The sequence below is a fragment of the Pseudophryne corroboree genome, unplaced genomic scaffold (assembly GCF_028390025.1).
Source record: "Pseudophryne corroboree isolate aPseCor3 unplaced genomic scaffold, aPseCor3.hap2 scaffold_660, whole genome shotgun sequence".
Taxonomy (NCBI): domain Eukaryota; kingdom Metazoa; phylum Chordata; class Amphibia; order Anura; family Myobatrachidae; genus Pseudophryne; species Pseudophryne corroboree.
The window spans coordinates 131,465-149,006 of NW_026970248.1; the positions used below are offsets into that span (position 1 = coordinate 131,465).

Here is a 17,542-nt window from a genome sequence, read left to right on the forward strand (position 1 = left end):
AAAATGGTAAAAGTTATTGTACTTTAATGAAAAATAAAAGAGCAAAAATATCAATCCCAGTTTTGGATTACTTTAATTAACAAAAAAAAATGCATATAGCAGAGGATAGTTTTAATCTGCCTACCTCTGGGTTATGGGCCCAGCATGCTTCCATTGCAGTACTCTGCTGCACATGTAAGTGCAAGAGATCCTGAAGCACTCACTCATCATGGGAAAGTACCAATGTGTTTCTTCGTTGGTGGATGGAAGAAACATCTTACAAAAACTCTCCAGATTATTGACTTTTTAAAGTTTTTCTAGGAAACGTTTTAGATGAATGCTTATTAGCCTTTGTCAGTATGTACTTTTGCAAAGTGTCTCTGTGGCGCAATCAGTTAGTGTGTACGGCTATAAACCAAAAGGTTGGTGGTTCAATCCCACCCAGGGACGTAATTGACCTTGTTATCAGATTTTGGTGATCTTTAAGTAGACAAGTCAAAATTTCAAATCCCCTCTTATGGTGTAGGGTACCTGGCCTTCTCTGATGTAATCAGAGTTAGATTTGATTCAGTGATTTTATAAAAACAGCTAGGAAGCACAATTTAGCAGTGGGTTGCAGAGAAAAAGAAATATGCTGGCAAAAAAATCCAATTGAGTGATTAAACAGCTCTTCATTTTCTGGCTTTATTTTTATGCTAACAAATTTGTTCTCTGAAAAGTGTCCACAAAGCCAAGTCTCTGATTAACACCTTTGTAGGGATGGTTTTTCACCTATTACTAAATTAAACTTGCTTCATTGGAAAGGCAGCAAGATGCATCCTCATTTCAATGTCTACTGAAATAATACAGGTTGACACCAGGAAACATTAACGCCAATGCATCCTTGCTGCTTTCTCATGTGGAAGACTGTTTAATGTGAAAACAAGGTGATATCTAATTAGCACACAGGTAAGGAATTAAGAAAATCTTTATTTAAGGGTGAAGATGTTTCTCACAAAATCGTTGCCCCAATGCATCATTGAAATTCAAGCTGGAAAGATGATTTTAATATATCACTTGTACATTTTGTATTGCTCTTCTGGTGACAATGTAGTTTGTTTTTGTCAATTACCATTTTAATAATAGGGTAAAGAAAATTAAGTGGATTTTTGAAAGAAAACAATACTGTCAATATACTATTAAAACAAATTAAAATGGTAAAAGTTATTGTACTTTAATTAAATAAAAAATAGCTAACATATCAATCCCAGTTTTGGATTACTTTAACAAAAAAAATGCATATAGCAGAGGATAGTTTCAATCTGCCTATCTCTGGGTAATGGGCCCAGCATGCTTCCATTGCAGTACTCTGCTGCACATGTAAGTGCAAGAGATCCTGAAGCACTCACTCATCATGGGAAAGTACCAATGTGTTTCTTCGTTGGTTGATTTAAGAAAATTCTTACAAAAACTCTCCAGATTATTGACTTTTTAAAGTTTTTCTAGGAAACGTTCTAGATTAATGCTTATTAGCCTTTGTCAGTATGTACTTTTTGCAAAGTGTCTCTGTGGCGCAATCGGTTAGTGTGTCTGGGTACTAACCAAAAGGTTGGTGGTTCAATCCCACCCAGGGACATGATTGACCTTGTCATCAGGTTTTGGTGATATTTAAGTAGACAAGTCAAAATTTCAAACCCCCTCTTTTGGTGTAGGGTACCTGGCCTTCTCTGATGTAATCGGAGTTAGATTTGATTCAGTGATTTTATAAAAAACAGCTAGGAAGCACAATTTAGCAATGGGTTGCAGAGAAAAAAATATGCTGGTAGAAAAATCCAATTGAGTGATTAAACAGCTCTTCATTTTCTGCCTTTATTTTTATGCTAACAAATTTGTTCTCTGAAAAGTGTCCACAAAGCCAAGTCTCTGATTAACACCTTTGTAAGGATGGTTTTTCACCTATTACTAAATTAAACTTGCTTCATTGGAAAGGCAGCAAGATGCATCCTCATTTCAATGTCTACTGAAATAATACAGGTTGACACCAGGAAACATTAACGCCACTGCATCCTTGCTGCTTTCTCATGTAGAAGTCTGTTTTATGTGAAAACAAGGTGACATGTAATTAGCACACAGGTAAGGAATTAAGAAAATCTTTATTTAAGGGTGAAGATGTTTCTCACAAAATCGTTGCCCCAATGCATCATTGAAATTCAAGCTGGAAAGATGATTTTAATATATCACTTGTACATTTTGTATTGCTCTTCTGGTGACAATGTAGTTTGTTTTTGTCAATTACCCTTTTAATAATAGGGTAAAGAAAATTAAGTGGATTTTTTAAAGAAAACTATACTGTCAATATACTATTAAAACAAATTAAAATGGTAAAAGTTATTGTACTTTAAGTAAAAATAAAAGAGCAAAAATATCAATCCCAGTTTTGATTACTTAAATTAACAAAAAAAATGCATATAGCAAAGGATAGTTTCAATCTGCCTACCTCTGGGTTATGGGCCCAGCATGCTTCCATTGCAGTACTCTGCTGCACATGTAAGTGCAAGAGATCCTGAAGCACTCACTCATCATGGGAAAGTACCAATGTGTTTCTTCGTTGGTTGATGGAAGAAACATCTTACAAAAACTCTCCAGATTATAGACTTTTTAAAGTTTTTCTAGGAAACGTTCTAGATGTATGCTTATTAGCCTTTGTCAGTATGTAATTTTTGCAAAGTGTCTCTGTGGCGCAATCGGTTAGTGTGTCCGGCTACTAACCAAAAGGTTGGTGGTTCAATCCCACCCAGGGACGTAATTGACCTTGTTATCAGATTTTGGTGATCTTTAAGTAGACAAGTCAAAATTTCAAACCCCCTGTTATGGTGTAGGGTACCTGGCCTTCTCTGATGTAATCAGAGTTAGATTTGATTCATTGATTTTATAAAAACAGCTAGGAAGCACAATTTAGCAGTGGGTTGCAGAGAAAAAGAAATATGCTGGAAAAAAAATCCAATTGAGTGATTAAACAGCTCTTCATTTTCTGGCTTTATTTTTATGCTAACAAATTTGTTCTCTGAAAAGTGTCCACAAAGCCAAGTCTCTGATTAACACCTTTGTAGGGATGGTTTTTCACCTATTACTAAATTAAACTTGCTTCATTGGAAAGGCAGCAAGATGCATCCTCATTTCAATGTCTACTGAAATAATACAGGTTGACACCAGGAAACATTAACGCCACTGCATCCTTGCTGCTTTCTCATGTAGAAGTCTGTTTAATGTGAAAACAAGGTGATATCTAATTAGCACACAGGTAAGGAATTAAGAAAATCTTTATTTAAGGGTGAAGATGTTTCTCACAAAATCGTTGCCCCAATGCATCATTGAAATTCAAGCTGGAAAGATGATTTTAATATATCACTTGTACATTTTGTATTGCTCTTCTGGTGACAATGTAGTTTGTTTTTGTCAATTACCATTTTAATAATAGGGTAAAGAAAATTAAGTGGATTTTTAAAAGAAAACAATACTTTCAATATACTATTAAAACAAATTAAAATGGTAAAAGTTATTGTACTTTAATGAAAAATAAAAGAGCAAAAATATCAATCCCAGTTTTGGATTACTTTAATTAACAAAAAAAATGCATATAGCAGAGGATAGTTTTAATCTGCCTACCTCTGGGTTATGGGCCCAGCATGCTTCCATTGCAGTACTCTGCTGCATATGTAAGTGCAAGAGATCCTGAAGCACTCACTCATCATGGGAAAGTACCAATGTGTTTCTTCGTTGGTGGATGGAAGAAACATCTTACAAAAACTCTCCAGATTATTGACTTTTTAAAGTTTTTCTAGGAAACGTTTTAGATGAATGCTTATTAGCCTTTGTCAGTATGTACTTTTGCAAAGTCTCTCTGTGGCGCAATCAGTAAGTGTGTACGGCTAAAAACCAAAAGGTTGGTGGTTCAATCCCACCCAGGGACGTAATTGACCTTGTTATCAGATTTTGGTGATCTTTAAGTAGACAAGTCAAAATTTCAAACCCCCTCTTATGGTGTAGGGTACCTGGCCTTCTCTGATGTAATCAGAGTTAGATTTGATTCAGTGATTTTATAAAAACAGCTAGGAAGCACAATTTAGCAGTGGGTTGCAGAGAAAAAGAAATATGCTGGCAAAAAAATCCAATTGAGTGATTAAACAGCTCTTCATTTTCTGGCTTTATTTTTATGCTAACAAATTTGTTCTCTGAAAAGTGTCCACAAAGCCAAGTCTCTGATTAACACCTTTGTAGGGATTGTTTTTCACCTATTACTAAATTTAATTTGCTTCATTGGAAAGGCAGCAAGATGCATCCTCATTTCAATGTCTACTGAAATAATACGGGTTGACACCAGGAAACATTAACGCCACAGCATCCTTGCTGCTTTCTCGTGTGGAAGTCTGTTTAATGTGAAAACAAGGTGATATCTAATTAGCACACAGGTAAGGAATTAAGAAAATCTTTATTTAAGGGTGAAGATGTTTCTCACAAAATCGTTGCCCCAATGCATCATTGAAATTCAAGCTGGAAAGATGATTTTAATATATCACTTGTACATTTTGTATTGCTCTTCTGGTGACAATGTAGTTTGTTTTTGTCAATTACCCTTTTAATAATATGGTAAAGAAAATTAAGTGGATTTTTTAAAGAAAACTATACTGTCAATATACTATTAAAACAAATTAAAATGGTAAGTAAAAATAAAAGAGCAAAAATATCAATCCCAGTTTTGATTACTTAAATTAACAAAAAAAAATGCATATAGCAAAGGATAGTTTCAATCTGCCTACCTCTGGGTTATGGGCCCAGCATGCTTCCATTGCAGTACTCTGCTGCACATGTAAGTGCAAGAGATCCTGAAGCACTCACTCATCATGGGAAAGTACCAATGTGTTTCTTCGTTGGTTGATGGAAGAAACATCTTACAAAAACTCTCCAGATTATTGACTTTTTAAAGTTTTTCTAGGAAACGTTCTAGATGTATGCTTATTAGCCTTTGTCAGTATGTGCTTTTTGCAAAGTGTCTCTGTGGCGCAATTGGTTAGTGTGTCCGGCTACTAACCAAATGGTTGGTGGTTCAATCCCACCCAGGGACGTAATTGACCTTGTTATCAGATTTTGGTGATCTTTAAGTAGACAAGTCAAAATTTCAAACCCCCTGTTCTGGTGTAGGGTACCTCGCCTTCTCTGATGTAATCAGAGTTAGATTTGATTCATTGATTTTATAAAAACAGCTAGGAAGCACAATTTAGCAGTGGGTTGCAGAGAAAAAGAAATATGCTGGCAAAAAAAATCCAATTGAGTGATTAAACAGCTCTTCATTTTCTGGCTTTATTTTTATGCTAACAAATTTGTTCTCTGAAAAGTGTCCACAAAGCCAAGTCTCTGATTAACACCTTTGTAGGGATGGTTTTTCACCTATTACTAAATTAAACTTGCTTCATTGGAAAGGCAGCAAGATGCATCCTCATTTCAATGTCTACTGAAATAATACAGGTTGACACCAGGAAACATTAACGCCACTGCATCCTTGCTGCTTTCTCATGTAGAAGTCTGTTTTATGTGAAAACAAGGTGATATCTAATTAGCACACAGGTAAGGAATTAAGAAAATCTTTATTTAAGGGTGAAGATGTTTCTCACAAAATCGTTGCCCCAATGCATCATTGAAATTCAAGCTGGAAAGATGATTTTAATATATCACTTGTACATTTTGTATTGCTCTTCTGGTGACAATGTAGTTTGTTTTTGTCAATTACCCTTTTAATAATAGGGTAAAGAAAATTAAGTGGATTTTTTAAAGAAAACTATACTGTCAATATACTATTAAAACAAATTAAAATGGTAAAAGTTATTGTACTTTAAGTAAAAATAAAAGAGCAAAAATATCAATCCCAGTTTTGATTACTTAAATTAACAAAAAAAAATGCATATAGCAAAGGATAGTTTCAATCTGCCTACCTCTGGGTTATGGGCCCAGCATGCTTCCATTGCAGTACTCTGCTGCACATGTAAGTGCAAGAGATCCTGAAGCACTCACTCATCATGGGAAAGTACCAATGTGTTTCTTCGTTGGTTGATGGAAGAAACATCTTACAAAAACTCTCCAGATTATTGACTTTTTAAAGTTTTTCTAGGAAACGTTCTAGATGTATGCTTATTAGCCTTTGTCAGTATGTGCTTTTTGCAACGTGTCTCTGTGGCGCAATTGGTTAGTGTGTCCGGCTACTAACCAAATGGTTGGTGGTTCAATCCCACCCAGGGACGTAATTGACCTTGTTATCAGATTTTGGTGATCTTTAAGTAGACAAGTCAAAATTTCAAACCCCCTGTTCTGGTGTAGGGTACCTCGCCTTCTCTGATGTAATCAGAGTTAGATTTGATTCATTGATTTTATAAAAACAGCTAGGAAGCACAATTTAGCAGTGGGTTGCAGAGAAAAAGAAATATGCTGGCAAAAAAAATCCAATTGAGTGATTAAACAGCTCTTCATTTTCTGGCTTTATTTTTATGCTAACAAATTTGTTCTCTGAAAAGTGTCCACAAAGCCAAGTCTCTGATTAACACCTTTGTAGGGATGGTTTTTCACCTATTACTAAATTAAACTTGCTTCATTGGAAAGGCAGCAAGATGCATCCTCATTTCAATGTCTACTGAAATAATACAGGTTGACACCAGGAAACATTAACGCCACTGCATCCTTGCTGCTTTCTCATGTAGAAGTCTGTTTAATGTGAAAACAAGGTGATATCTAATTAGCACACAGGTAAGGAATTAAGAAAATCTTTATTTAAGGGTGAAGATGTTTCTCACAAAATCGTTGCCCCAATGCATCATTGAAATTCAAGCTGGAAAGATGATTTTAATATATCACTTGTACATTTTGTATTGCTCTTCTGGTGACAATGTAGTTTGTTTTTGTCAATTACCCTTTTAATAATAGGGTAAAGAAAATTAAGTGGATTTTTTAAAGAAAACTATACTGTCAATATACTATTAAAACAAATTAAAATGGTAAAAGTTATTGTACTTTAAGTAAAAATAAAAGAGCAAAAATATCAATCCCAGTTTTGATTACTTAAATTAACAAAAAAAAATGCATATAGCAAAGGATAGTTTCAATCTGCCTACCTCTGGGTTATGGGCCCAGCATGCTTCCATTGCAGTACTCTGCTGCACATGTAAGTGCAAGAGATCCTGAAGCACTCACTCATCATGGGAAAGTACCAATGTGTTTCTTCGTTGGTTGATGGAAGAAACATCTTACAAAAACTCTCCAGATTATTGACTTTTTAAAGTTTTTCTAGGAAACGTTCTAGATGTATGCTTATTAGCCTTTGTCAGTATGTGCTTTTTGCAACGTGTCTCTGTGGCGCAATTGGTTAGTGTGTCCGGCTACTAACCAAATGGTTGGTGGTTCAATCCCAACCAGGGACGTATTTGACCTTGTTATCAGATTTTGGTGATCTTTAAGTAGACAAGTCAAAATTTCAAACCCCCTGTTCTGGTGTAGGGTACCTGGCCTTCTCTGATGTAATCAGAGTTAGATTTGATTCATTGATTTTATAAAAACAGCTAGGAAGCACAATTTAGCAGTGGGTTGCAGAGAAAAAGAAATATGCTGGCAAAAAAAATTCAATTGAGTGATTAAACAGCTCTTCATTTTCTGGCTTTATTTTTATGCTAACAAATTTGTTCTCTGAAAAGTGTCCACAAAGCCAAGTCTCTGATTAACACCATTGTAGGGATGGTTTTTCACCTATTACTAAATTAAACTTGCTTCATTGGAAAGGCAGCAAGATGCATCCTCATTTCAATGTCTACTGAAATAATACAGGTTGACACCAGGAAACATTAACGCCACTGCATCCTTGCTGCTTTCTCATGTAGAAGTCTGTTTAATGTGAACACAAGGTGATATCTAATTAGCACACAGGTAAGGAATTAAGAAAATCTTTATTTAAGGGTGAAGATGTTTCTCACAAAATCGTTGCCCCAATGCATCATTGAAATTCAAGCTGGAAAGATGATTTTAATATATCACTTGTACATTTTGTATTGCTCTTCTGGTGACAATGTAGTTTGTTTTTGTCAATTACCCTTTTAATAATAGGGTAAAGAAAATTAAGTGGATTTTTTTAAAGAAAACTATACTGTCAATATACTATTCAAACAAATTAAAATGGTAAAAGTTATTGTACTTCAAGTAAAAATAAAAGAGCAAAATATCAATCCCAGTTTTGATTACTTAAATTAACAAAAAAAATGCATATAGCAAAGGATAGTTTCAATCTGCCTACCTCTGGGTTATGGGCCCAGCATGCTTCCATTGCAGTACTCTGCTGCACATGTAAGTGCAAGAGATCCTGAAGCACTCACTCATCATGGGAAAGTACCAATGTGTTTCTTCGTTGGTTGATGGAAGAAACATCTTACAAAAACTCTCCAGATTATTGACTTTTTAAAGTTTTTCTAGGAAACGTTCTAGATGTATGCTTATTAGCCTTTGTCAGTATATAATTTTTACAAAGTGTCTCTGTGGCGCAATTGGTTAGTGTGTCTGGCTACTAACCAAAAGGTTGGTGGTTCAATCCCACCCAGGGATGTAATTGACCTTGTTATCAGATTTTGGTGATCTTTAAGTAGACAAGTCAAAATTTCAAACCCCCTGTTATGGTGTAGGGTACCTGGCCTTCTCTGATGTAATCAGAGTTAGATTTGATTCAGTGATTTTATAAAAACAGATAGGAAGCACAATTTAGCAGTGGGTTGCAGAGAAAAAGAAATATGCTGGCAAAAAAAATCCAATTGAGTGATTAAACAGCTCTTCATTTTCTGGCTTTATTTTTATGCTAACAAATTTGTTCTCTGAAAAGTGTCCACAAAGCCAAGTCTCTGATTAACACCTTTGTAGGGATGGTTTTTCACCTATTACTAAATTTAATTTGCTTCATTGGAAAGGCAGCAAGATGCATCCTCATTTCAATGTCTACTGAAATAATACGGGTTGACACCAGGAAACATTAACGCCACAGCATCCTTGCTGCTTTCTCATGTGGAAGTCTGTTTAATGTGAAAACAAGGTGATATCTAATTAGCACACAGGTAAGGAATTAAGAAAATCTTTATTTAAGGGTGAAGATGTTTCTCACAAAATCGTTGCCCCAATGCATCATTGAAATTCAAGCTGGAAAGATGATTTTAATATATCACTTGTACATTTTGTATTGCTCTTCTGGTGACAATGTAGTTTGTTTTTGTCAATTACCCTTTTAATAATAGGGTAAAGAAAAGTAAGTGGATTTTTTAAAGAAAACTATACTGTCAATATACTATTAAAACAAATTAAAATGGTAAGTAAAAATAAAAGAGCAAAAATATCAATCCCAGTTTTGATTACCTAAATTAACAAAAAAAAAATGCATATAGCAAAGGATAGTTTCAATCTGCCTACCTCTGGGTTATGGGCCCAGCATGCTTCCATTGCAGTACTCTGCTGCACATGTAAGTGCAAGAGATCCTGAAGCACTCAGTCATCATGGGAAAGTACCAATGTGTTTCTTCGTTGGTTGATGGAAGAAACATCTTACAAAAACTCTCCAGATTATTGACTTTTTAAAGTTTTTCTAGGAAACGTTCTAGATGTATGCTTATTAGCCTTTGTCAGTATGTGCTTTTCGCAAAGTGTCTCTGTGGCGCAATTGGTTAGTGTGTCCGGCTACTAACCAAATGGTTGGTGGCTCAATCCCACCCAGGGACGTAATTGACCTTGTTATCAGATTTTGGTGATCTTTAAGTAGACAAGTCAAAATTTCAAACCCCCTGTTCTGGTGTAGGGTACCTCGCCTTCTCTGATGTAATCAGAGTTAGATTTGATTCATTGATTTTATAAAAACAGCTAGGAAGCACAATTTAGCAGTGGGTTGCAGAGAAAAAGAAATATGCTGGCAAAAAAAATCCAATTGAGTGATTAAACAGCTCTTCATTTTCTGGCTTTATTTTTATGCTAACAAATTTGTTCTCTGAAAAGTGTCCACAAAGCCAAGTCTCTGATTAACACCTTTGTAGGGATGGTTTTTCACCTATTACTAAATTAAACTTGCTTCATTGGAAAGGCAGCAAGATGCATCCTCATTTCAATGTCTACTGAAATAATACAGGTTGACACCAGGAAACATTAACGCCACTGCATCCTTGCTGCTTTCTCATGTAGAAGTCTGTTTAATGTGAAAACAAGGTGATATCTAATTAGCACACAGGTAAGGAATTAAGAAAATCTTTATTTAAGGGTGAAGATGTTTCTCACAAAATCGTTGCCCCAATGCATCATTGAAATTCAAGCTGGAAAGATGATTTTAATATATCACTTGTACATTTTGTATTGCTCTTCTGGTGACAATGTAGTTTGTTTTTGTCAATTACCCTTTTAATAATAGGGTAAAGAAAATTAAGTGGATTTTTTAAAGAAAACTATACTGTCAATATACTATTAAAACAAATTAAAATGGTAAAAGTTATTGTACTTTAAGTAAAAATAAAAGAGCAAAAATATCAATCCCAGTTTTGATTACTTAAATTAACAAAAAAAAAATGCATATAGCAAAGGATAGTTTCAATCTGCCTACCTCTGGGTTATGGGCCCAGCATGCTTCCATTGCAGTACTCTGCTGCACATGTAAGTGCAAGAGATCCTGAAGCACTCACTCATCATGGGAAAGTACCAATGTGTTTCTTCGTTGGTTGATGGAAGAAACATCTTACAAAAACTCTCCAGATTATTGACTTTTTAAAGTTTTTCTAGGAAACGTTCTAGATGTATGCTTATTAGCCTTTGTCAGTATGTGCTTTTTGCAACGTGTCTCTGTGGCGCAATTGGTTAGTGTGTCCGGCTACTAACCAAATGGTTGGTGGTTCAATCCCAACCAGGGACGTAATTGACCTTGTTATCAGATTTTGGTGATCTTTAAGTAGACAAGTCAAAATTTCAAACCCCCTGTTCTGGTGTAGGGTACCTGGCCTTCTCTGATGTAATCAGAGTTAGATTTGATTCATTGATTTTATAAAAACAGCTAGGAAGCACAATTTAGCAGTGGGTTGCAGAGAAAAAGAAATATGCTGGCAAAAAAAATCCAATTGAGTGATTAAACAGCTCTTCATTTTCTGGCTTTATTTTTATGCTAACAAATTTGTTCTCTGAAAAGTGTCCACAAAGCCAAGTCTCTGATTAACACCTTTGTAGGGATGGTTTTTCACCTATTACTAAATTAAACTTGCTTCATTGGAAAGGCAGCAAGATGCATCCTCATTTCAATGTCTACTGAAATAATACAGGTTGACACCAGGAAACATTAACGCCACTGCATCCTTGCTGCTTTCTCATGTAGAAGTCTGTTTAATGTGAAAACAAGGTGATATCTAATTAGCACACAGGTAAGGAATTAAGAAAATCTTTATTTAAGGGTGAAGATGTTTCTCACAAAATCGTTGCCCCAATGCATCATTGAAATTCAAGCTGGAAAGATGATTTTAATATATCACTTGTACATTTTGTATTGCTCTTCTGGTGACAATGTAGTTTGTTTTTGTCAATTACCCTTTTAATAATAGGGTAAAGAAAATTAAGTGGATTTTTTTAAAGAAAACTATACTGTCAATATACTATTCAAACAAATTAAAATGGTAAAAGTTATTGTACTTCAAGTAAAAATAAAAGAGCAAAATATCAATCCCAGTTTTGATTACTTAAATTAACAAAAAAAATGCATATAGCAAAGGATAGTTTCAATCTGCCTACCTCTGGGTTATGGGCCCAGCATGCTTCCATTGCAGTACTCTGCTGCACATGTAAGTGCAAGAGATCCTGAAGCACTCACTCATCATGGGAAAGTACCAATGTGTTTCTTCGTTGGTTGATGGAAGAAACATTTTACAAAAACTCTCCAGATTATTGACATTTTAAAGTCTTTCTAGGAAACGTTCTAGATGTATGCTTATTAGCCTTTGTCAGTATGCGCATTTTGCAAAGTGTCTCTGTGGCGCAATCGGTTAGTGTGTCCGGCTACTAACCAAATGGTTGGTGGTTCAATCCCAACCAGGGATGTAATTGACCTTGTTATCAGATTTTGGTGATCTTTAAGTAGACAAGTCAAAATTTCAAACCCCCTGTTCTGGTGTAGGGTACCTGGCCTTCTCTGATGTAATCAGAGTTAGATTTGATTCATTGATTTTATAAAAACAGCTAGGAAGCACAATTTAGCAGTGGGTTGCAGAGAAAAAGAAATATGCTGGCAAAAAAAATTCAATTGAGTGATTAAACAGCTCTTCATTTTCTGGCTTTATTTTTATGCTAACAAATTTGTTCTCTGAAAAGTGTCCACAAAGCCAAGTCTCTGATTAACACCTTTGTAAGGATGGTTTTTCACCTATTACTAAATTAAACTTGCTTCATTGGAAAGGCAGCCAGATGCATCCTCATTTCAATGTCTACTGAAATAATACAGGTTGACACCAGGAAACATTAACGCCACTGCATCCTTGCTGCTTTCTCATGTAGAAGTCTGTTTAATGTGAAAACAAGGTGATATCTAATTAGCACACAGGTAAGGAATTAAGAAAATCTTTATTTAAGGGTGAAGATGTTTCTCACAAAATCGTTGCCCCAATGCATCATTGAAATTCAAGCTGGAAAGATGATTTTAATATATCACTTGTACATTTTGTATTGCTCTTCTGGTGACAATGCAGTTTGTTTTTGTCAATTACCCTTTTAATAATAGGGTAAAGAAAATTAAGTGGATTTTTTTAAAGAAAACTATACTGTCAATATACTATTCAAACAAATTAAAATGGTAAAAGTTATTGTACTTCAAGTAAAAATAAAAGAGCAAAATATCAATCCCAGTTTTGATTACTTAAATTAACAAAAAAAATGCATATAGCAAAGGATAGTTTCAATCTGCCTACCTCTGGGTTATGGTCCCAGCATGCTTCCATTGCAGTACTCTGCTGCACATGTAAGTGCAAGAGATCCTGAAGCACTCACTCATCATGGGAAAGTACCAATGTGTTTCTTCGTTGGTTGATGGAAGAAACATTTACAAAAACTCTCCAGATTATTGACTTTTTAAAGTCTTTCTAGGAAACGTTCTAGATGTATGCTTATTAGCCTTTGTCAGTATGTGTATTTTGCAAAGTGTCTCTGTGGCACAATCGGTTAGTGTGTTCGGCTACTAACCAAATGGTTGGTGGTTCAATCCCAACCAGGGACGTAATTGACCTTGTTATCAGATTTTGGTGATCTTTAAGTAGACAAGTCAAAATTTCAAACCCCCTGTTCTGGTGTAGGGTACCTGGCCTTCTCTGATGTAATCAGAGTTAGATTTGATTCATTGATTTTATAAAAACAGCTAGGAAGCACAATTTAGCAGTGTGTTGCAGAGAAAAAGAAATATGCTGGCAAAAAAAATTCAATTGAGTGATTAAACAGCTCTTCATTTTCTGGCTTTATTTTTATGCTAACAAATTTGTTCTCTGAAAAGTGTCCACAAAGCCAAGTCTCTGATTAACACCTTTGTAGGGATGGTTTTTCACCTATTACTAAATTAAACTTGCTTCATTGGAAAGGCAGCAAGATGCATCCTCATTTCAATGTCTACTGAAATAATACAGGTTGACACCAGGAAACATTAACGCCACTGCATCCTTGCTGCTTTCTCATGTAGAAGTCTGTTTAATGTGAAAACAAGGTGATATCTAATTAGCACACAGGTAAGGAATTAAGAAAATCTTTATTTAAGGGTGAAGATGTTTCTCACAAAATCGTTGCCCCAATGCATCATTGAAATTCAAGCTGGAAAGATGATTTTAATATATCACTTGTACATTTTGTATTGCTCTTCTGGTGACAACGTAGTTTGTTTTTGTCAATTACCCTTTTAATAATAGGGTAAAGAAAATTAAGTGGATTTTTTAAAGAAAACTATACTGTCAATATACTATTAAAACAAATTAAAATGGTAAAAGTTATTGTACTTTAAGTAAAAATAAAAGAGCAAAAATATCAATCCCAGTTTTGATTACTTAAATTAACAAAAAAAAATGCATATAGCAAAGGATAGTTTCAATCTGCCTACCTCTGGGTTATGGGCCCAGCATGCTTCCATTGCAGTACTCTGCTGCACATATAAGTGCAAGAGATCCTGAAGCACTCACTCATCATGGGAAAGTACCAATGTGTTTCTTCGTTGGTTGATGGAAGAAACATCTTACAAAAACTCTCCAGATTATTGACTTTTTAAAGTTTTTCTAGGAAACGTTCTAGATGTATGCTTATTAGCCTTTGTCAGTATGTGCTTTTTGCAACGTGTCTCTGTGGCGCAATTGGTTAGTGTGTCTGGCTACTAACCAAATGGTTGGTGGTTCAATCCCAACCAGGGACGTAATTGACCTTGTTATCAGATTTTGGTGATCTTTAAGTAGACAAGTCAAAATTTCAAACCCCCTGTTCTGGTGTAGGGTACCTGGCCTTCTCTGATGTAATCAGAGTTAGATTTGATTCATTGATTTTATAAAAACAGCTAGGAAGCACAATTTAGCAGTGGGTTGCAGAGAAAAAGAAATATGCTGGCAAAAAAAATCCAATTGAGTGATTAAACAGCTCTTCATTTTCTGGCTTTATTTTTATGCTAACAAATTTGTTCTCTGAAAAGTGTCCACAAAGCCAAGTCTCTGATTAACACCTTTGTAGGGATGGTTTTTCACCTATTACTAAATTAAACTTGCTTCATTGGAAAGGCAGCAAGATGCATCCTCATTTCAATGTCTACTGAAATAATACAGGTTGACACCAGGAAACATTAACGCCACTGCATCCTTGCTGCTTTCTCATGTAGAAGTCTGTTTAATGTGAAAACAAGGTGATATCTAATTAGCACACAGGTAAGGAATTAAGAAAATCTTTATTTAAGGGTGAAGATGTTTCTCACAAAATCGTTGCCCCAATGCATCATTGAAATTCAAGCTGGAAAGATGATTTTAATATATCACTTGTACATTTTGTATTGCTCTTCTGGTGACAATGTAGTTTGTTTTTGTCAATTACCCTTTTAATAATAGGGTAAAGAAAATTAAGTGGATTTTTTTAAAGAAAACTATACTGTCAATATACTATTCAAACAAATTAAAATGGTAAAAGTTATTGTACTTCAAGTAAAAATAAAAGAGCAAAATATCAATCCCAGTTTTGATTACTTAAATTAACAAAAAAATGCATATAGCAAAGGATAGTTTCAATCTGCCTACCTCTGGGTTATGGGCCCAGCATGCTTCCATTGCAGTACTCTGCTGCACATGTAAGTGCAAGAGATCCTGAAGCACTCACTCATCATGGGAAAGTACCAATGTGTTTCTTCGTTGGTTGATGGAAGAAACATTTTACAAAAACTCTCCAGATTATTGACATTTTAAAGTCTTTCTAGGAAACGTTCTAGATGTATGCTTATTAGCCTTTGTCAGTATGTGCATTTTGCAAAGTGTCTCTGTGGTGCAATCGGTTAGTGTGTCCGGCTACTAACCAAATGGTTGGTGGTTCAATCCCAACCAGGTATGTAATTGACCTTGTTATCGGATTTTGGTGATCTTTAAGTAGACAAGTCAAAATTTCAAACCCCCTGTTCTGGTGTAGGGTACCTGGCCTTCTCTGATGTAATCAGAGTTAGATTTGATTCATTGATTTTATAAAAACAGCTAGGAAGCACAATTTAGCAGTGGGTTGCAGAGAAAAAGAAATATGCTGGCAAAAAAAATTCAATTGAGTGATTAAACAGCTCTTCATTTTCTGGCTTTATTTTTATGCTAACAAATTTGTTCTCTGAAAAGTGTCCACAAAGCCAAGTCTCTGATTAACACCTTTGTAAGGATGGTTTTTCACCTATTACTAAATTAAACTTGCTTCATTGGAAAGGCAGCCAGATGCATCCTCATTTCAATGTCTACTGAAATAATACAGGTTGACACCAGGAAACATTAACGCCACTGCATCCTTGCTGCTTTCTCATGTAGAAGTCTGTTTAATGTGAAAACAAGGTGATATCTAATTAGCACACAGGTAAGGAATTAAGAAAATCTTTATTTAAGGGTGAAGATGTTTCTCACAAAATCGTTGCCCCAATGCATCATTGAAATTCAAGCTGGAAAGATGATTTTAATATATCACTTGTACATTTTGTATTGCTCTTCTGGTGACAATGTAGTTTGTTTTTGTCAATTACCCTTTTAATAATAGGGTAAAGAAAATTAAGTGGATTTTTTTAAAGAAAACTATACTGTCAATATACTATTCAAACAAATTAAAATGGTAAAAGTTATTGTACTTCAAGTAAAAATAAAAGAGCAAAATATCAATCCCAGTTTTGATTACTTAAATTAACAAAAAAAATGCATATAGCAAAGGATAGTTTCAATCTGCCTACCTCTGGGTTATGGGCCCAGCATGCTTCCATTGCAGTACTCTGCTGCACATGTAAGTGCAAGAGATCCTGAAGCACTCACTCATCATGGGAAAGTACCAATGTGTTTCTTCGTTGGTTGATGGAAGAAACATTTTACAAAAACTCTCCAGATTATTGACTTTTTAAAGTCTTTCTAGGAAACGTTCTAGATGTATGCTTATTAGCCTTTGTCAGTATGTGCATTTTGCAAAGTGTCTCAGTGGCGCAATCGGTTAGTGTGTCCGGCTACTAACCAAATGGTTGGTGGTTCAATCCCAACCAGGGACGTAATTGACCTTGTTATCAGATTTTGGTGATCTTTAAGTAGACAAGTCAAAATTTCAAACCCCCTGTTCTGGTGTAGGGTACCTGGCCTTCTCTGATGTAATCAGAGTTAGATTTGATTCATTGATTTTATAAAAACAGCTAGGAAGCACAATTTAGCAGTGGGTTGCAGAGAAAAAGAAATATGCTGGCAAAAAAAATTCAATTGAGTGATTAAACAGCTCTTCATTTTCTGGCTTTATTTTTATGCTAACAAATTTGTTCTCTGAAAAGTGTCCACAAAGCCAAGTCTCTGATTAACACCTTTGTAGGGATGGTTTTTCACCTATTACTAAATTAAACTTGCTTCATTGGAAAGGCAGCAAGATGCATCCTCATTTCAATGTCTACTGAAATAATACAGGTTGACACCAGGAAACATTAACGCCACTGCATCCTTGCTGCTTTCTCATGTAGAAGTCTGTTTAATGTGAAAACAAGGTGATATCTAATTAGCACACAGGTAAGGAATTAAGAAAATCTTTATTTAAGGGTGAAGATGTTTCTCACAAAATCGTTGCCCCAATGCATCATTGAAATTCAAGCTGGAAAGATGATTTTAATATATCACTTGTACATTTTGTATTGCTCTTCTGGTGACAACGTAGTTTGTTTTTGTCAATTACCCTTTTAATAATAGGGTAAAGAAAATTAAGTGGATTTTTTAAAGAAAACTATACTGTCAATATACTATTAAAACAAATTAAAATGGTAAAAGTTATTGTACTTTAAGTAAAAATAAAAGAG

At 35.0% G+C, this 17,542-nt stretch overlaps 3 non-coding genes across 3 annotated transcripts; all 3 read left to right on the forward strand.

Annotated features, from left to right (window-relative positions):
- The first annotated feature begins 1,520 nt into the window (after positions 1-1,520).
- Positions 1,521-1,594, forward strand: TRNAS-ACU (transfer RNA serine (anticodon ACU)). The gene has a single exon. It is a non-coding gene; the product is annotated as a tRNA-Ser (tRNA).
- Positions 1,595-8,516: 6,922 nt separating this feature from the next.
- On the forward strand, positions 8,517-8,590 carry TRNAS-ACU (transfer RNA serine (anticodon ACU)). Its single transcript has one exon. It is a non-coding gene; the product is annotated as a tRNA-Ser (tRNA).
- Positions 8,591-13,178: 4,588 nt separating this feature from the next.
- Positions 13,179-13,252, forward strand: TRNAS-ACU (transfer RNA serine (anticodon ACU)). The gene has a single exon. It is a non-coding gene; the product is annotated as a tRNA-Ser (tRNA).
- The last annotated feature ends 4,290 nt before the right edge of the window (positions 13,253-17,542 follow it).